The sequence below is a fragment of the Saccopteryx leptura genome, chromosome 12 (assembly GCF_036850995.1).
Source record: "Saccopteryx leptura isolate mSacLep1 chromosome 12, mSacLep1_pri_phased_curated, whole genome shotgun sequence".
Taxonomy (NCBI): Eukaryota; Metazoa; Chordata; class Mammalia; order Chiroptera; family Emballonuridae; genus Saccopteryx; species Saccopteryx leptura.
The window spans coordinates 51860872-51882526 of NC_089514.1; the positions used below are offsets into that span (position 1 = coordinate 51860872).

Sequence of the window (21655 nt, forward strand, 5' to 3'; positions counted from 1 at the left end):
GTAAGGTCATTTTATATAAAATAGGAAAAAAAGTATCAATCTTACTAACTGATGATTTGGAATGCTAAATTGCACATATTACACATATTACATGTATAAAAAGAACAAAAAGTGGTCAAATATATATCTTGACTTAGAGTTTAATAGAAGAATCTTCACAATATGGTGTGGACTATTTCTTGCCTATAACCAGTGGCGAGGGGGTAGTTGGTGAGAAGGACATTATGTAGCTTTGGAAGTCAAGTATTAGATATTTCTTTTGTCACTGAATATGGCTTCAGCTAAAAGCAACCATGATAGTATGAAATCATCTTCCTACCCACAGTGTATAGAAAAAATAATTTAAAGTCACCATATACTCTTATTATTCAATGTTTCTTATAAACTGATGGCAGTTTTAAAATCTAACAGTAAAGCACTAATTTAATATAATTAGGACCTGATCATTCTGACACATAGGTATGCCTGATGCAATTCCATTTTAATGGTATCATTTAGCCCACTGCTGAGCTAACATACCAGTGCATTAGCTATTCCATGCTAGACTGTCACAGTATCTACTTTCTTCTCAAGTCTAATCCATATCCTTTTGTAGAGAAAATATCAGCATTTGAGAAAAGGAAAAGAATAGAAAAAGGGTTATGTTGTCATATCAGGGATGGAGAGAAAGGGAGATTGATTTTTCCATGAACGTACTTTTGCTTATGCATTGCTGATGCATAAAACATAATTTGCTCTTAAAAATCCTTTATCAAAATTCTGCTCCTTCTTTACTATCCAGCTATAATGCCCACTGCTCCAAGGAGACTTTTAATCTGACCTCTGGAACAAAGAATACAAATGATTAAGTTTTTTTCTCCTCAGAACTTTAAATATCTGCATGGATCTTTCTATGGCACTGAGCATATTTTGGCTCACGTTACAGTTATTTGTATTTAGAGCTCATCACCATTGCTAGTATATAAGTTATTAGGTATATCAATGATATTATTATTAATCAATTTTTCTTTATTGTATTATCTTTTTTTTTCTTTTGCTTAGCCCATAGACATTGAATTTCCTAGAAGTCGGGAAGATGATTATTCCAGAGAGACACATTCTAGACTCATTAATGGAATTGATGGTTTATTACAGTTGTTAAATACTCAATACAGGAGGATGTTTTTCGGAAGAAATATCATCAAGTAGGAATTCTAAGAGCCATAAAATAAATATTATGGGCCCTGGCCAGTTGGCTCAGCGGCAGAACGTCAGCCCAGCATGTGAAGTCCCAGGTTCGATTCCCGGCCAGGGCACACAGGAGAAGCTTCTCCACCCCTCCCCCTCTCCTTCCTCTCTCTCTCTTCCCCTCCCACAGCCAAGGCTCCACTGGAGCAAAAAGTTGGCCCAAGCTCTGAGGACGGCTCCATGGCCTCTGCCTCAGCTGCTAGAATGGCTCTGGCCTCAACAGAGCAACGCCCCAGATGGGATAAGCATAGCCCCCTGGTGGGCATGCTGGGTGGATCCCAGTCGGGCGCATGCGGGAGTCTGTGCCCCTCACCCTTCTCACTTCGGAAAAATACAAAAAAAACTCAAATTAATATTATGATAGTTAGATACCTGTCTTTATGAGTTTTGTAGGGCTGCCATACAAAATAACAAACTAGGTAGCATAAACAGCAAAAATTTATTTTATCACTGTTACGGAAGCAGGAAGAGCAAGATCAATGTGGCGGCCGGTTTTCCTTCCTCTGACACATCTCTGCTGGCCTGTTGTGCCCTCACATGGCTGTCCCTCAGCCTAAGTAGTTTGTCTCCTAATCTTTTTTTATTAAGGACATTGATCATTCGAACTATGGACCATTTTTACAACCTCATTTTAACAACTACCTTTTAAAAGACCTTATCTTCTAAAACAGTCACATTCTATGATACTGGGTATTAGAACTTCAACATATAAATTTGGATGGGGAGGGGAGGACACAAGTCATCCCATGACATGCCTATTTGAATTTCTAATTTTCTAACTACATTTCCCCATGTCAAAATTTTAGAAGTAATACATATATACAATTTTTGCTTGTTCTCTACTGTATTTACTTGTCATGTTGCTCTATGATATGGTATTTTCTGAAGAATGATAGTCATTCTACTTCTCATAAACATTTTCTAGAATAAAATTCTGAAAGCATTTCAAATACACTATTTATCAAAATGGTTTTCTAAAATTCCTGAATCATATTTTTCTGTGCTTTTGGAGTTAATACTTAATTTGTCCAGATATAAAATATAAACCATGGAATATAAATACACTCGTGTTTTCTGACTTATTTTATTCTTATTAATTCTGGCTAATTAGCCCTTTTCTGAAATAAAACTTTATATCCAAGGCCCTAAACAGAAGTGTATACTTATAACTTAGATATTTGATTCCTTGGCTGAAAAATTATTTTTAAATATAAAAGATTTGGCCACCTTGGCATTTCTTACTCTGTGCTTTAACATTTTCACAAATATGAAACAATAACAAAAGAATAGTAGTGTTCTTTCTGCCCAGGAGCAATTATATTAAAGATAGAAAGAAAAATCAATACCAGACAACAACTTGTCCAAGTACCGTTTAAGAAACAGAAATAGTGTTATTTTTAAATGTTCCAGCTATATACTGTATCCTAATTTGTGCTTTATCAACTTGGGAGCTACCAAAACTTTACTATGAATATAAAACAAAAGCTCAAATAGTAAACTGCTCAAACTCTAAATACTAAACATTGAAAAGCATGACAAAGAAGGTTTTTTTATCACATAAATCATATTTGTTTAGAGGTTTTTTTGTTTGTTTGTTTGGCCATATAACATACCACCTCCTTGGAAAGAATGACAGTAATTTGTCTTTAACCATATTTGGAACATTAAAGAGCTATGAAAGAAATGTTTATTACCTACCTACAAATGAAGGTATCTTTATATGTATAGGTAAGACATTTGTTAGCATCAGACAAAAATATATGCCCAGACTGCTTGGCTCAATAGATAGAGCGTTGGTCCAATGTGCAGACATCCCATGTTTGATCTCCGGTCAGGGCACACTTGAGAATCCACCATCTGATTTTCTTCCCCTCCCTCTCCCCTTTCTCTTCCTCTTCCCCTCTCACAGTGGCTCGGTTGATCTGAGTGTTGGCTCTGGGCACTAAGGATAGCTCTACTGATTCGGGCATCAGCCCCAGATGGGGGTTGCCTGGTAGATCCCAGATGGGGTGCATGCGGAGTCTGTCTCTGTCTCCCTTCCTCTCATTTAAAAAAAATAATATATATGATTAAATTTTCAAAACAGCATAGTTTCTATCTTAAGCCCAACAGACTATATTTAAAATTACTATGTTAAAAATTAGCTTCTTTATACAGTGGTACCTTGAGATATGAATTTAATTCGTTCTGTAACTGAGCTCGTAAATCAGTTTACTTGTATATCAAACTGCCGATACTGGACCCGTGCACCAATGCGCCAACTAGCAGCAGCTTCCTGAATCACAACTAGTATCTTGGAGTTTGAGCAAAAATACGGACTGAGTCGCAGGTCGTGTCTTAAAAATTTGTATGTTGGTCCGTTCGTATCTCAAGGTACCACTGTATATTTTATTGTCCAGTAAATACTGGCTAATTTTGAAGATGTTATAACTATATTTTATATTATCATAGTTAATTTCATTTGCATATTGAATTTATTTCCAAAAAAATTTCCAGACCTAAATTTCCAAAACCAAAATTTATTTCCCTTGGTTTTCATATTAATGATGACAAAGAGGCCACCATAAAACCCACAATATACATGTTTATTATAATTTTTCACTTTTAATAACAAGTACTAGAAATTTGCACTTATTCAGAGTTTACTATTGTTCAGGTACTACATATATTAAATGCTTAAACATGGTCATATCTAATCCACAAAAACCATTTGAAGTTCCAGGATATGAAGCCAGGTTTGTCTCACTTCCATCCACCTCACCAATCAACAGACACACAAACACACGCACTTTAAGGAACACACCCGCAAAAGGGATATTGCAAGAACAAAGTGAACTGTCTTAGTATTAACAGGAATACAAATAACAGAATTTTTATGTGAGGATCAGGCCCAATATCCAAATTTTATTCCATAGTCCAAGGTCCAAATCTTATTCCATGACATTAAGCCCACTCCTCCAGCATCCATTAATGCCTTACTTTGCTCAAGTTTGATAGGTTTGTAACCTAAACCACATGTTAGCACTGAATCACACACTGCCTTATAATTTTGATGTTTTATAGCTATTCTCTTCCCCCCTTTATTTAGATTCTAAATTTAGATTGTTATAACCATACCATTGCAATACTTAATATTATTATAGTATAATATGTCATATATATATATAAATGTTATGTGCCCATAGCTCCTATAAAAAAGTATTGTACATAGCTTATTGTTTAATTAACATGTTGCAGGCTTGCTGGATCTATTGACCAATAGTACAGAGATTACCTAGAAGGCCAGATCATTTCAGATGCCCTAGATTAAGTTATTTTGCTACCAAAAACTAAAAGAGGAAACCATCATTGGATCAGATCACTTTTTAAGGCACTGAAGCAAAATGAACTACACTATAGCATAGCTGGAAGCTTGACTCATACCCCAGGTGAGCCAGGAAACAATTTATCGCTGGAGATATCAAGCAATTAAAATATGTCTTCATTCCTCCCTCAATAACTTTACATATTTTTTTCTTTTTCCAATAACAGCTGAGAAAACCATACTGAGATGACTAGCATCTACTTATTTGACCACTTAACATGTGCTTACCTTTATTTTACTGATGACACATTTCTTACATTATGTTTTTACACAGTTGGGAGAGTTAAGTATTCTGTAGATGGAAGCGTTTTAGGATGGGTGGTTTTGTCATGGTTGATAGTCTTCCCAAATGACAATGATGTACCCTTTTGTATTTTGATGAAGCTGATTTAGCCACCTGCTACTTATTTCTCACTATCTTAATTCCCCTGGAGTCATTAAGTTCACCTCTTAAAGAAAAAAAGAAAATGAGAAACTTGCAGCTTGCTCTGTCATTCTCTGATATTTTATTGGAACCCAGCACTAATGACATGAATGATGAAAGCTTTAATGTGCAGAACGTAAATTTCCTGACCTCCCACAGCCTGATACAAAGCCACTCTGTGGTCTTATAATGTGAAACAAGAAGTGTCATATTCTATTAATATAATAAAAATAAGATCAACTAATACCTCCTCAGCTTATTGCTAAAAGATAGTACAAAAATTCTGCTCCCCATTTGTTAGATAGGACAAGGGTCTCAAGGTCTGGACCATTCTTACTAAATGCTATTCTTACTAAATGTTAAAATATAACACAGTATTTTGAAGACCAGCTGTAAACAGGATGGATCTGACAGGAATTCAATTGGATAAATGTAGCTGGCTGCAAAAAAAAAAAAAAAAGAAATCAACATGTAATTGACCAAATAGTCTATATAAGCAATGACTAATCCTCCCTTCAGGTAGAAGGAGCTTTGGATATCAATCTCCTGTCTCCTTTACTTACTTCAAGTAAACTGAACGACCTTGCAGCAACCACATCATTCTTGACTAGAACACCCCAGCAGTAAACCCCTTGAGTAACACTTTCTCTCCTGCCTTTCCTCCAAATCAAAGGTTATGTTTTTTTTTTTGTTTGTTTATTTATTTATTTATTTATTTGCATTTTTCTGAAGCTGGAAACAGGGAGAGACAGACTCCCGCATGCGCCGGACCGGGATCCACCCGGCACGCCCACCAGGGGGCGACGTTCTGCCCACCAGGGGGCGATGCTCTGCCCATCCTGGGCGTCGCCATGTTGTGACCAGAGCCACTCTAGCGCCTGAGGCAGAGGCCACAGAGCCATCCCCAGTGCCCGGGCCATCTTTGCTCCAATGGAGCCTTGGCTGTGGGAGGGGAAGAGAGAGACAGAGAGGAAGGTGCGGCGGAGGGGTGGAGAAGCAAATGGGCACTTCTCCTATGTGCCCTGGCCGGGAATCGAACCCGGGTCCTCCGCACCCTAGGCCGATGATTTACCGCTGAGCCAACGGGCCAGGGCCTCAAAGGTTATGTTTTTAATGATCCCCCTTCATCACCCACCTATCAGTCTCCTTTCCAAAGCTCAGATCTCAGTCTCCTCTTATACTCAGTCTATTAAATGATTATAATTGTTAGTTTTTTGTGGTAGTTGAGGGGGTGAGTTCTGAAATGAAACAATCCTAGTATTTTTGAATCAGTTGAACAAATTTCCAGATAGGTACATTAGCTCAAATAAAATTTAAATGTTCCAAACATAACACAGTAAAATAAGTAAACATTTGCTAATCTAAAAATTCATGTTTCTATCTCCACTTCCATAATTAATTTTTAAAATGTAGTACTTTGGATATTTTTATTTGTTTAAAGAACTAAATCAGAACCATACTAGTTGCAAATTCAAAACCTAGAGGGCCACACAGATTGTGAAATAAAATTGGACACCTTCTTACCCATTGGGGAATAAGGCAATGTGGAGAAGGGCCCAGAGAAGAATTTTAGAATAAGATCCGTAATGACCTGTGACACTCCATCACAATTAGTTATTGATTTTATTTGAAGAGACTCCCTATAGCTTTATGGGAAAAATAAATGTCAAAATGATGACCTTTTATTTTGAGAGTAACGAAGGGAGGATTCTGAGAACCTATTTTCACCTATAAACATCAGTATAAAATTATTATCTCCAATATTACATTTCCATTGTGCATGTAAACCTTTTTATGATTGTCTCCATCAATTAGACACTAAGTCCATTTTTGAAAGATGTCGTTTGCATAGCTGTCAAGGTCAATTATTTGCAGAGATAAAAAAAAAGGCTGTCAGTAGGTAAAAATGCTTTTACAAATTTGTGAAATTTCTAGAAAACAAGCAGTATTTTTAATTTTTAATTTTTTTTTGTATTTTTCTGAAGCTGGAAACAGGGAGGCAGTCAGACAGACTCCTGCATGCGCCCGACCGGGATCCACCTGGCACGCCCACCAGGGGGAAATGCTCTGCCCATCCAGGGCCTCGCTTGTCGCGACCAGAGCCATTCTAGCGCCTGGGGCAGAGGCCAAGGAGCCATCCCCAGCACCCGGGCCATCTTTTGCTCCAATGGAGCCTCGGCTGCGGGAGGGGAAGAGAGAGACAAAGAGGAAGGAGAGGGGAAGAGGTGGATAAGCAGATGGGCGCCTCTCCTGTGTGCCCTGGCCGGGAATCGAACCCGGACTTCCGCACGCCAGGCCGACGCTCTACCACTGAGCCAACCGGCCAGGGCCTTAAATATTTTTTAATGTGTGAGGGCTAAGTGCTCTCTCTAATATTTTGTTTTACACCCAGTTTTGATTTTACACAGTATATTATTGGGCAAAGACAGGAAGATAGTTCAAAGTAAATAAGATACTTCTTTCCAATTTAAATTATATTGCAACCGGAGCCGTTCTAGTGCCTGAGGTGGAGGCCATGGAGCCATCCTCAGTGCCAGGGCCAACTTTGCTCCCATGGAGCCTTGGCTGTGGGAGGGGATGAGAGAGACAGAGAGGAAGGAGAGGGGGAGGGGTGGAGAAGCAGATGGGCGCGTCTCCTGTGTGCCCTGGCCGGGAATTGAACTCGGGACTTCCACACACGGCCGATGCTCTACCACTGAGCCAACAGCCAGGGCCTAGCAGTATTTTTTAAGGTATGGGGTCTCTGAATCAGAATCACTTAGTATTTATTAAAAATGAAGGTTTCTAGGCCTTACGGTACAGATTGAATCTCAGAATCAGTTTTGGAGTATTAGATAATAATTATATTAATCTTGGATTTCCACAATCTTACCCTGATATCTTTATAAACACTGTATTAAAACAAAAAGTATATGTGCTCTTAGAAAGGCTTACTCCACATTTCACCATGAAGAAAGGATGTTATTTCTGAAATAAGGGACAGTAAATGAACACAGGCTTCTCAAATCTTATGAATTAAGTTATATTCAAATATTTTTAGAAAAAAATGTATTTTTAAGTATAATTTCTGTCAAACAAATATTAAGTACATAAAACGAGAAGAAAAGTGCACCTATCCTTAATAGGTTCAGTGGTCAGAAATTACCACCAAGCCACTATCACTTTGAGATTTAGTCAGTGAAAATACTTACCTACCACTCACGTCTGTATGTATATTTTGAGATTATTCTCAGTAGCCTAAAAAAATTATTTTAACTTCCAAAATCCACAAACCCAAGCTAATTGGAGGTGTGGACTTTAGAGCTAAAGAGATTGACATTGGAAGAAAGCTCAAGGGTCATTAGTCTAGTCAGTTCATTATAAAAAGTCAGATCATTTTACAAATCATAGGTGGTTACATAAGAGTAAGCAAGAAGCCAGAATTCTTGATGTTGAATCTACTTTATGACTGTCTAAACCACACAACTTCCTTACAATATTGTCTAATAAGTTTCTTTCTTTTTTTTTTTTTTTTTTGATAGAGACAGAAGGAAAGTCAGAGAGAGGGGCAGATAGGGACAGACAGGAAGGGAGAGAGAGGAGAAGCATCAATTCTTCATTGTGGCACCTTAGTTGTTTATTGAACGCTTTCTTATATGTGCCCTGATGGGGGTGGAGGGGCACAGCAGAGCAAGTAACCCCTTGCTCAAGCCAGCAACCTTGGGCTTCAAGCCTTTGGGCTCAAGCCAGTGACCATGGGGTCATGTTTATGATCCCACACTTAAGCCAGCAACGCAACACTCAGGCTGGTAAGTCCATGCTCAAGCCAGATGAGCCCACACTCAAGGTGGCAACCTTGGGGTTTGGAACCTGGGTCCTCTGCATCCCAGTCCAATGCTCCATCCACTGTGCCACTGCCTGGTCAGGCCTAATATGTTGCTTAATTAATAAAATTTCTCTCTCAACAACTTTTAATTGTTTGGGTTACTATAAATAATATTTCTTATTTCTATTTTTTATATTCATCTAGCATGCATTCCAAATTATGAACCTCATAAATTGAGTATTAATCCTCCAATACAAGAATTAATCAATGAATGCATAAATAAGTGGAACAAAATGATATTTCATTATCTTTTTCCTTCTCTTCTTTTCTCTCCAAAAAGAAATTAAAAATTTAACACTAAAAAGCAAGGGTTTTATTATATAATTACTTTTAAAACCTCATTATTTAAATACTAGCTTTATAAAAATGTTTGTGCTCAAAATCCCATACCTACATAATTATCAATTAACATATTCCACTTTAAAGACAAAATTAGATTTGGAACTTACTAAGGACTTATAATGAGAAGGAAATCCAAATTTTACAATTTGTATGTTTTATGATTTTGCATAATTAAACTTAAGGTATTATAATGCATAAATTTTGAGCAGTGAAGACTTGTAGTGTTTAAGATCTACTTTTGAAATTAATTAATTTATTTATTTTTATTAAGTGAGAGGTAGGGAGGCAGACAGAGAGACTCCCGCATGCATCCAGACCAGGGTCCATCTGGCAAGCCTCTTACCAGAAGATACTTTGCCCATTTGGGGCCACTGCTCCATTGCTTGGCAACTGAGCTATTTTTGCACATGATGTGAGGCCATGAAGCCATCCTCAGAGCTCAGGGCCAATAAGCCCAAACCATTTGAGCCATGGCTGCGAGAGGAGAGGAGAAAAGGGGGAAGGGCAGGGGATGAGAAGCAGATGGGCGCTTCTCCTGTGTGCCCTGACTAGGAATCGAACCCGGTCTTCCACAGGCCAGGCCAATGCCACTGAGCCAACCAGCTAGGGCCTGAAATTTATTTTTTGATGAAATGAATGCAGATGGTGTTACTCCAAATCTTTTGGACAAAATACAGTTAACTAATTTGATTTTTAATAATATGAGAGACCAGAAAACTGGACCTTGAATTTATTGCCATATCTAGCAGGACAGGACAAAAATGAACTAATCTCTTGGGGAATAGAAAGAGGGTAGTTTGGAGCTTCAAAGTGTCACTAGAGCAGTTTGCTTTGAAGAAGAGAAGATGGGTAGGGCCTAGTACCAGACTTCACACATAGTTAAGACTCAGGCTACAGAACTTAGAACTCTGGGTAGAAGTGGTAAGAATACAGACTTCCGTTCACTATTGGGAAGAACATCCCCACATGCAGAGTTGTCTGAAGTCAGAACAGTCTGCCTCGTGTTGTACTGAGGACTCAGGCGTGTGATCTGGAGTTGTTTGACGTTCTGTGTCACTTGCTGAAAGTCCCTCCAGGGAAACTGCAACCTCTGCAAGCGCACGCGGAAGTGCAGCAGATGTGGAACCACTGTCTTGGCCCTCATCTGAAAAACTGTCAGGAAGAATTCAATCTTTTCGGAAGACAAAAGCCATAAAAGGATCTGAGGTACTTTTCGTACAGACAGTGTGACATCAGTACAGCATTAAACTAACAACAAAATTAAAACTCTATTATATGCTGTACAGTTTACAATTTTCAAGGGCAAGTGTGAATTTCATAAAAATATATTAATATGGATCAATTATAAATACATTTGCTAATATGTATCAAACACTTCATATGTTTCAGGTACAGTTAAGAACATGACATGAATTAATTTAATCCTTCCAACTACTCTGTTATGATTTCCTATTTTACAAGGAAAGAACAAAGATCGGGGAGGGGTGTTAGGTTCTACGACCACATTTGTATTGTAAGTGATGGAGTAAAAGTCTAAACCTTGGCAATCTGACTCCAGATTCTGTCCTCTGAGCAACTGTGCGATGTCACATCCATGTAGGCAGCCAGGGCCTACTAGTTATTAAATAAAGGGATTAATGAAATGTCAGCATTTATGAATGGAGCATTATCAAGAATAAACAATGACAATACTCATTCGAGCAAAATTACTACTCTTTCCTTAAGAAACAGCCATTCCCTCCCTGTCTCTGAAAGGAATGCACACCATAAATGACCTCAGATTAGAAAAAAACTAAAAATTACTTTTATTTTGTTATAAGCACAATTACTGTTTTATAAGCTATAGCCTCTTAATAAATTGAAAAAACGTGTACATACCAAATATGTACATAGCAGTATATACATTATATAGTAATATATATATAGTATATGACATGAATATAATTTAAAAGTAAGAGAGGATCAACCAATAAATGACTGCTTTGGTTAACATACAACAATCTCTGGAATTCCTGGCTTCCAAAGGATCCCCAAAATAAAAATCATGAGAAACTTTCATTCTAGTATAAACAAAAGTAACAATTGATTTTTTTAATAAAAAATGAGAGTAGGTCTAAAATATATCCATTACAGAACTATAACTAACAAATCGCCTACGCATTATTGTAAGCAGTTTACCCAGGGGGGCGGATCTGAGGACGCGCGGAGCTGCGGACTCCTCCGCCCGCCCCGCCGGGTGAGAAGTGAAGAGCTGTACCATATGACAGGGGTATCGAGGCGGAAATCTCAAACGAGGTTAGAGAGAAGCCAGCATAGCAGACAGCAGTCAAGTGTCCGCAATTGAACAGAAAGTGGAAAACGCAGCAGAATGGGGAAAGATCACAGAGCCATGTCATAACAGAAAATAAACTCCGTCCCTCAGAAGTATGCTGAGTGTGAATGAGGATGGGAGAGGGCTTAAGAGGACAGCAGCGCTGTTCTCATGGCCGTTGGAATAACCTGGAAGGAAACAAAAGCTATCTAAAGCTTTTTGTGGCTTTTACAGAATTGTAATTAATATTCATTTTCTGTGGCTTAAATCATCTCTACTATGACAGGAAAAGAGATGCGTGGACATAAAACACACGTCTGAAGAAACTGCCCTGGTAAAGTTATTTTTTAACTTGTACAACCCAGTGCTTCCATACTGCAGAGACAGCAGGTAACAAATATCACCTTAGAAAATCAAACTCAATGTGATAGTCTGATAGCCTTCATTGGTAAAATGGTCAGACCTAAGATCCCTTTTAACCACCTCCTGCCACACACACACTCACACACACACACACACACACACACGGTCCATGAAGCATCCCATATGTTCCCAGGGATAAAGTCAGGATGCTGCTCCTTCCTGCTGGGCTCTGGCTGGTGCTGAGGCTGCTGTTTGTGACTGTGCTCTCAGTAATTGCCAGTTGCTCTGCCAGAAATGCCACCTGACCTCATTACGGCTCACTCTGCTGCAGCTTCCACAAGATAAGGGCTTGAAACCTGCCCCAGACTGCTGCTCACAGCACCGGCCCTCCCCTACATGTGAGGACATTACCATGCTACCCCACCCCCACAACATTTTCTCTTCTCCGATATCAAGAGAACTCACCCAGTCTATTAAGTAAAACTCTGTTAGAGGGCACCTTTGGAGCAAGACACAAAGAATCACAAGATTCTTCCAATTTCATTCAGGAAACTATTCCTCCTAGGTGCATAAGAGTCACCAATGGCAGCAGGGTGGATACTGGCTGGTTCTGGACAGTTCAAGAAGCAGAGAACTGAACCACTATTCATGAGTCCACCTCCACAATGATGAGCATTTTATAGATTATTTTTTTCTTATAGGCAATACAGTAAAGCTTGATAACTTGCTTTCTGTTACCGCTGTTAATCACAGCCTGCTGGTCCACAGTTTGTTAGTTATACTAGGTCTAATATTCAATTTTGGAAAGTTTTGATTTATTTTCCCAAAGTTGTTTCTGCCCACATATAAATTGGGTAAAATGCAAATAGATATGAGGGTGTCATATTAGTTACTTTTGATGTGTAAAAAAATTAGCAGAAATTCAGTGACTTAACACAAAATTTATCATCTCACAGTTCCTGGAGGTCAGAAGTCCAGGAATGACATAGCTGGGTCCTCTGCTCTGAGTCTTCATATGCCGGAAATTAAGATGTTAGCTAGACTATACTCTCATTTACCAGGAATGACATAGCTGGGTCCTCTGCTCTGAGTCTTCATATGCTGGAAATTAAGATGTTAGCTAGACTATACTCTCATTTAGAGCTTGGAGTCCTCTTCCTAAGCTCATTCAGACTGTTGGCAGAATTGAGTTTCTTGTGGTTATAGAACTGAGGTAGCTCAGCGACTAGGAGTCCCCAGTTATTACCTGCAATGTGGCTCTCTCCAGAACATGGGAGCTTGCCTTTGATATAAACAACATCTGCTCTTGTTTCTTGCCTTTTTTTTTTTTTAAGAGAGAAGGAGAGGCAGGAGTAAGACAGAGAGATACATGAACGGAAGGGGTGATATAAGCCATGTGCACCAGGAGCAGGAATGCTGGGGATCATTTTAAAATTCTCCTACCACAGGTCGATTGGTATTCAAACTACACATGCTAATTACAAATAAAACTTTCAGTTCCTTTTCTAGAACAGGCACATTTATTTTCTTATTGAAAAGAACACCCTTTCACAGCCTTTGCAATAAAGCTGTGAACTATATACCCTACATGCCCCATCAACTAGACAAAGTCATAAACCATTAGCTTTAAACCTAAGAATAACCCGGAGTCAACTCAGGATTCACTTTCTAACCTCTTGGGGTGACTGCGGCTTGCAGGGTACTTTGAATACATGCAAAATGACTTAATCCAATCCTACTCCTGAGAACCTGAGGCTATCTGGCAACAAGGTCATGTATTTTAAATATTTTGGCATCTTTAATTTGACAGTGAAGAGAAACCAGGGGCCTTTTCCATGATCTTACTCAGGGTATCAAACTCTAAGAGCTAACACGCATAGGTTTACGCTCAGCAAAGGAATGTGCAGCAGGCTTTGAAAAGTGTGTCTTTGGCTATGTCAAATACAAACTTGGTTTTATACAGTTCATGATAGGCCCTCCTGGATGACTGTTTGAATCAAACTTGTAAAATACAAAGAATTGTATCTGCAATTGGATCTGTTTTCAAAGCTCTCAAATAACTGTGGCCATTATAGAATTATGAGGAATTAATGCTCTTACTAAAAAGTAATATTTGCTCTGCCTTCACCAATATGTTATGTCATGGGTAAAATAAGAATATAGTAAATATAGTAGGCAATGTCTCTCTAGATAAAAAGGCAAATTATATCTAAATACAAATTAAAAGGGCAGAGAATAGTCATTTGCATTTGAACAAATATTTGAACAAACAACCAGCCCATTAACATTTCCATCATTTTCTTTTAGGATAGAATTTCTACATTTGGTTTAAACAATATCTGAATGTAAGTACAATCTCCCCACTCCCTGGTAGAAGGTGGGAGGCTCCACTAGTCCTGCTCACCCGCAGCAGACATTCACTGTGTGACTCCTGGGCGGGGGGCATACATCAGACTCAATACCACACTACTCCTGTCAACTGCCTTAAATCCAACTTCCACTTCTCTCTTCTTCACCCAGTGCTATGATCATGTTTTCTGTTCTTCATATCAAAACTTCGTATTTCCTCTAATACCTCATTATCACCCCTATTCGGCATAAACAATCCTTTTGATAGACTTATTTTAATACTCACCATACTATTCCCTTAACTTCCCTTTCTCTGGCACTCTTGTGAAGAACCATGTGCCACAATCTTACATGATGCACTAGCATTCAACACCAAACTGGATTTTCTGCCGAAAATTAAGACCCACTCCAAGTTTTCACATATACACAGCTGGTAGATTGACATTACCACACTCCTAATAGAAGCTAATGTTTTCTGCATGTTATATTCGAGTGCCATTTGACAGGTTCTCTTCTCATTACTTTATATGCATTTTATAATTCAGACCTTGACTGAACCAAGTTAAACTCTTATTACCTCCATTTTGCAGCAGCTTAATAAAAGAAATGCCAAAGAATGATCTTAAGGTACAGCCAGAAATCTGACTCCAAAGCTAATTCTTAAAATCACTACTGTATTCTGTTCCCATATAAATTAACAACCTGGACTAATGCCCATTTCCCTTGAGCTAAGGTTGAATGCTTCAGCCTAGATCTCACATCTGCTCTTCTTATCCCTAAAACTAAATGGATCACTCCCATCATTGCATCTTCCCTGTCATTTGGAATACCTTCCTTCCCTACCTATTCAAATGTGATTTACCTTTCAAACTGCTCTCGGGTTCCGCCCTTTCCATGAAGTCCTGTCTGACCATCAAATTATTGTGGCATCCCCCTCCTTTGACTTCTTGAACATCTATCTAATTTTTGTACCTTTAAAGTGACTTTCTACACAGTCACTTATTTGACTGTACTCTGTAACATTTGCCGTATTGAGACAATACAAATTATTTAGGAATATGGATTTTGCCTTATACTCTCTTTCTGCCTTCACAGTATATAGGGTAATACTTTACATTAGGGAAGTGCTTTGCAGATAGTTGGCCCTCATTCAATACAAAAGTATTCAGGAATTTTCATGGGTAAGTTCCTACAGTGAAGATTACATAAACAGAAATGAATATATATGCTCCCTGAAAGGGCTTCCTTGCTGTAAAATAATTTTTAGTCAAATTATGAGATACATATAATTTGTTATATATTTACAAATACAATAACCACAGCCCAAAGATACTGTCACATACCATAGGAAAAAAAACTCAGGTAAGACTTAGTAAAATTATGATATGTTGGGCAATAATATATCATATCATGAGAACTGCAAAAAAAATATGAGTAGGGAAGCAGAGGTTTTATTCTTTAGGAATAAATAGACTAGTATGGAAAAATATTACATAGGAAATGAAATACAAGCACTTAATAAAAGAACAGATAAAGCAAAGTTGGGAGCACGCTGAGTGGCAGGGTCTGAAGTTTGGATTTTCTCTGAAATGCAGCATGACTCTGAACACCGGGTCCTGATAAAAACAGCATCCTGCCATACAAAGTGCCTGTTATGATTAAAACAGATAATGTTTATAAAATTCCTAGCATGGGGCCTAGAAAATCACAGATGTTCACCAAAGGATACCTTATAATTGTTCACTGATCAGCATTCTGCTTTATACTGATAAATCTGCCATGAACCACACAAGAGGGTCAGGATAAAAAGGAAATGGTGGCAAACTTCCAGTTAACATGTCTCTGAAAGAAGAGCCAGGCTCTGAGGTCGCAGAAACTTAACATTTGTGGCGCAATTAAAAACAAAATAAAGTAAGTTAACTTTTTCTTCCTATGATGCCATGGACATTCATGCTCCCTTAAGAGATGTTACAAGGATAGAAAAAGAATACAAATAATCTCTGGCAGGTTGGCTCAGTGGGTAGACTGTCGACCCAGCATGCTGACATCCCAGGTCCCATCCCCCATCAGGGCACACATGAGAAGCAACCATCTACTTCTCCCTACCCCCTTCTCTCCCTCTTCCCCTCTTACAACCAGTGGCTCGGTTGGTTTGAATGTCACCCTAGGCTGGGGGGTGGCTTGGTTGATTCAAGCATCAGCCCTAGATGAGGGTTACCGGGTAGATCACAGTTGGGGCACATACTTAGTGATAGTCTGCTTCACTATCTCCCCTCCTCTCACTTAAAAAAAAGAAGGCTCCAACTGGTTGAGTCAGTGGTAGAGCATCACTTGGCAGGTGGATGTCCCAGGTTCAATTCCAGTCAAGGGCACACAGGAAAGGCAACCATCAGCTTCTCAACCCTCAGCCACCTCTCTCCCTCTCTCTCTCTCCTTCCTCCCACAGCCGTGGCTCAATTGACTCCAGAGAGTTGGCCCTGGGCACTGAGGATGGCTCTGTGGCCTCACCTCAGGCACTAAAAATAGCTTGGTTGCCAAGAAATGGAGCAACACATCAGATGGGCAGAGCATCACCACACAGGGGGACATGCCAGGTGGAATCCAGTCAGGGCCACATGGGGGAGTCTGTCTCTCTGCCTCCTCTGTTACCACTTAACTAAAAGTGATAACAAACAAATAAATTTGAAAAACATCTAAAATACTTCAAGAGTCACCAGAAAAACCTTGCCAACACCAGTCTGATTTGTTATATTCACACTGGCTTTTATATTTATTATATTGATTGCATTACATTCTAGTCCTTACTGTTTTATCTGCTATATCTACCATAATATTTTGTCTATTTTTATGGTGATTTCATTTCTCCAACTGTATAATAGAACTTTAAATGCTTGCTCAATGAAAAACCTTTATACATGCACATATGTACAGTTACGGAAGCATACATCTAAAATACAAGTTGAAGTAAAAGTCTCAGAACCAAAGACAACAGGCCTTTGCCCGTCTATATTTTCACATCACATTTTAATTTATTTTTATTTCCCCAAGAGTTAAATGTAGGATAATTTTCATATTTTTAGTTTTTACCAAACACGTTAGGTTTCTAGATTTATATGATCAAATACGTTGAACTTGTTGATCTTAGATTATGATTGATAAATAACCAAACGTACTTTACTACATTGTCAGTTACATGACATGTGTTCTATCAACATGAATCACTAAACTTAGCTCTGAGGAACATTTTTTGAGAAAAAAAGGGAAAATGGGAATAACTTGGACCTTAGATATATATCTGGCTTAAATCACTGCTCTTCACATATGAGCTGAATGAGTAGTCTGTAATCCATTTTCTAATCTGCAAAATAACAATGCTAATCCCCACTGCACTAAATTTCTGTAAAATAAATAAGATTGTATAGGAAAAGGGCTAGTGTTCTGAGGGCTTTCCTAAGCCACAGGCTTCCTCCTCGTAGCTTTCCACCCTTAATTTACTCAGATTTGAGAAACTTTCTCTGAAGTGTTTATCCATTTATATAGACTCATCAAAGGGGATGCCTAAGGTATCCCTCAAAATAAACTTTAAAGCAGGGGGTAGCCCTTGCCCATTGGCTCAGCTGTAGAGCATCGGCCTGATGTGTGGAAGTCCCTGGTTCTATTCCCAGCCAGGGCACACAGGAGAAGCACCCATCTGCTTCTCCACCCTTCCACCTCTCCTTTCTCTCTGTCTCTCTCTTCCCCTCCCGCAGCCAAGGCTCCATTGGAGCAAGGTTGGCCTGGACACTGAGGACAGCTCCATGGCCTTCGCCTCAGGTGCTAGAATGGCTCTAGCTGCAAAAGAGCGACGTCCCAGATGGGCAGAGCATCGCCTCCTGGTGGGCATGCCAGGTGGATCCCGGTCAGGCGCATGCGGGAGTCTGTCTGACTGCCTCCCCACTTCTAACTTTAGAAAAATACTAAATAAATGAATAAATATATAAAGTAGGGGGTAATTTTCTTTCCTTCTCTCTCTCTTAAATTAATGGAGAAATTTAAAAAAATGTATACAACAAGTCTGTCCTGTGTAAAGAAAGGTCAAAGAAGCCAATATGCAAGATTTGTAAGAAACCCCTCTAGGGCACACCGACATACTTCATATGCAGATCTGAAATCAAGTAGCTCCCTTCTATGTCTTAATAAAATTACCTTTTGTTTACCTTTAGTTAATTATTTTAAACAGGTAAGATTAGGAGATACTATTTTAAGAAGTTTATATAAAAACTAAGAATTATTTTTTAACAGTATCTAATAATATATAAATCCAAAATTTTAGATTAAAACTGAATTTCAACCAAATTTCCAAACTAGACACATTCAACAAATGTAAGAATTTCTTCCTAAAACTAGGTCCTTATAGATAAAGGAAGTGCCTGAGTTACAGATTAGAAGTTAGTAAAAAAAAAAAAAAAAGATATTAATGAGAATCTGCAGTACAGCAAAGCTGGCACACTCAGATCAGTTCAAGCAGGGGTCCCCAAACTTTTTACACAGGGGACCAGTTCACTGTCCCTCAGACCACTGGAGGGCCGCCACATACAGTGCTCCTCTCACTGACCACCAATGAAAGAGGTGCCCCTTCCGGAAGTGTGGAGGGGGGCCGGATAAATGGCCTCAGGGGGCCGCATGCGGCCCGTGGGCCGTAGTTTGGAGACGCCTGAAAGGGTAGGTGGAGAAAAAGCATTGTTTCCTTAATAAAATGCATATTTTCTTAATTACAATTTTAATATCTATTAGAAACTTTAAGTTTTTAAAATCAAGATATATATATATATATTTACCTACAGAGATACGATTTTTCTTCTTTTTTATTTTTTTCTTATGTGAGAGGTGAGGAGGCAGAGAAACAGACTCCCACATGCACTCTGACCAGGATCCACCTGGCAACACCTGGCAAGCCCCCTATAGGCTGATGCTCGGCTCATCTGGGGCCATTGCTCTGTTGTTCGGCTACTGAGCTATTTTAGCTCCTGAGGCAAGGCCATGGAGCCATCTTCAGTGCTCAGGGCTAACTTGATCAGACCGCATGAGCTATAGCTATGGGAGGGGAAGAGAGAGATAGAAAGAGAGAAAGGAGGGGGGGGATGGAAAAGCAGATGGTCACTTTCCTGTCTGACCTCACCAGAAATCGAACCTGGGAAATCCACATACTGGCCAACGTTCTATCATTGAGCCAACCAGCCAGGGCCCAGATATGTATTTTTCAGTCAGCAGGGGTTTGGATTCTAAAACTGTCATTACAATGTATTCAACTTCAGATAAACTTTTCATTTATCTAAAACAGGACTATTACTCTTTATTTTATGGGCTTGTGCAAATTAAGATAATCCATGTTAAATGCTTAGTTCAGTAACTGTGACAAAATAATCTCTTAATGACTATGTGAATATATAAATATACATGATCATGATTATCACTATTGTTACTCTTTATGTCCTTAGATCTTCACCATGTACCCCGAAGATTCTCAAAGAAATTTATAGAAACTGAAGTTATAAAAGAAACAAAAGTGAAAAGATACCTAAGGAGAGAGGATGGAATAACAAATACAGGCTCAAGCAGGCTCATCAGCTTCAGTGCAGGGTCGCTGGCTTGAGTGTGGGATCGAAATATTCCCATGGTTGCTGGTTTGAGCCCAAGGTCGCTGGCTTGGCAAGGGGTTACTGGCTTGGCTAGAGACCCCTGGTCAAGGTACATGAGATGTAATCAATGAACAAGTAAGGTGACGCAAAAACAAGTTGATGCTTCTCATCTCTCTTCCTCCCCTCGCCCCGTCTCTCTTGTTAAAATACACACACACACACACACTCTCTCTCTCTCTCTCTCTCTCTCTCTCTCTCTCTCTCAAGCCCAGTGGTGGTTTTTAAAATATGTCCACCAATTCGTTAATGATGCTCCTCTCCTCAAGAGGTAAAGCTTAATTCCCACCCATTTGAGTGTGGACTGGATTTAGTAATTCACTTCTAAGACTAAGAAAAAGCAAAGTGATCACAAGTTACTTCTAAGATTGGGTTATAAAACAGTATGGCTTCCATCTTGGGTGCTCTTTTCGTCAATCTACGTCCATTCATTCTGAGGAAAGCTGTATCAGGAACCACCCAATGGAGGATTCCTCATGGTGAGGACCTCAAGTCTCCTGCTCACAGTAACACAGTGAAAACAGCACAGTGAGCCTAACACAATGAGCCTGGAAGAGGAGCTTTGAGCTCCAGTTTATTTTTAAAGAACACAGCCAACGCCAACAACTTGACTGCACGTTATGAAATATCGTTAGTAGGAACTACCTTGCTCCTGCATTCCTGATCCTCAGAAATTATGTGAAACAATAAATGCCTATTGTTTTAAGCTGTATATTTTACAATAATTCATTATGCATAAGTAGGTAACTAATGTACAGCACACCCTAAATAGTGACAACAGAAACTGAACCAGGGAAATGGTGATAGAATCAGATCAGAGGACTTGGTACTAAGTAGTTGTCCTGGACTCAAACATTTTATATGGAATGCCAGGTTTCTACTCAGGAATTACTCAATTCCAGCTTCTCCAATAAACTCTGATAATATTAGTATTCTACTCATCTCTTGGATTATTTGAATGGACAAAGGCAAACATTACTATTCTTAAGACCTACATTTTAATTTCATTTTAAATGAAACTTCTTTAACCACTTGGAAATATTTTTAAAATATGGTAATAGTTACATCTTCTTGGGTCCAGTATTATTTTCTTAAATCTAGAGAAGTTTTGCACATTAAAAAATGTATTTATTGCACCTCAATATATACTGCTTACAAAAATTAGGGTATATTTAAAAATGAATATGAAGCAATAAAAAAAGAGGCATTTGATTTTTTTTTATTAAATAAGAACATCAGGAAAGCAAACTATAAGTTAAAGAAAGTTGTTTGATTATGCAAATGAGATGCAAAACCAACTTTTATTTCATTGGTGAAAATGCACTGTACTAAAGGCTGAAAGTCCTGGAGTATCTGCACTTTCCGTGATCCCTAATTTTTGTGAGCAGTATTTATATATATAATCTTCAGGAAAAGAAGATCTGTCAAATGTCAAACTTACAGAAGTGGATCATTCTTTCAGTAATAAAATAATAGCACATTTCCCAATTCTAAATCATTATTTTAACCTCAACTGCTTTTTCCTTCTCTCATTCCCTTGTCTTTCTTTTCAGAGATACATGAGAAAACAGAGCTTCCTAACTGGATAATAATCAAGTTGTCACTCATTACAGAACTTGCTTTTACTATTACTGAAGAGCTTTCCATCATGAGTATGGGAAAATAGAAAAGCGAGAACTAGATCTTATCTCTGATTAAATTAACTTCCAAAGAAATACATCAGGGTTATAATCTT

At 38.6% G+C, this 21655-nt stretch overlaps 1 protein-coding gene and 1 non-coding gene across 3 annotated transcripts in view; both read right to left on the bottom strand.

Annotated features, from left to right (window-relative positions):
* Positions 1 to 21655, bottom strand: part of PCLO (piccolo presynaptic cytomatrix protein) — a 455471-nt gene that overhangs the window by 339826 nt on the left and 93990 nt on the right. The window lies entirely within an intron of this gene.
* On the bottom strand, positions 6034 to 6109 carry TRNAP-AGG (transfer RNA proline (anticodon AGG)). The gene has a single exon. It is a non-coding gene; the product is annotated as a tRNA-Pro (tRNA).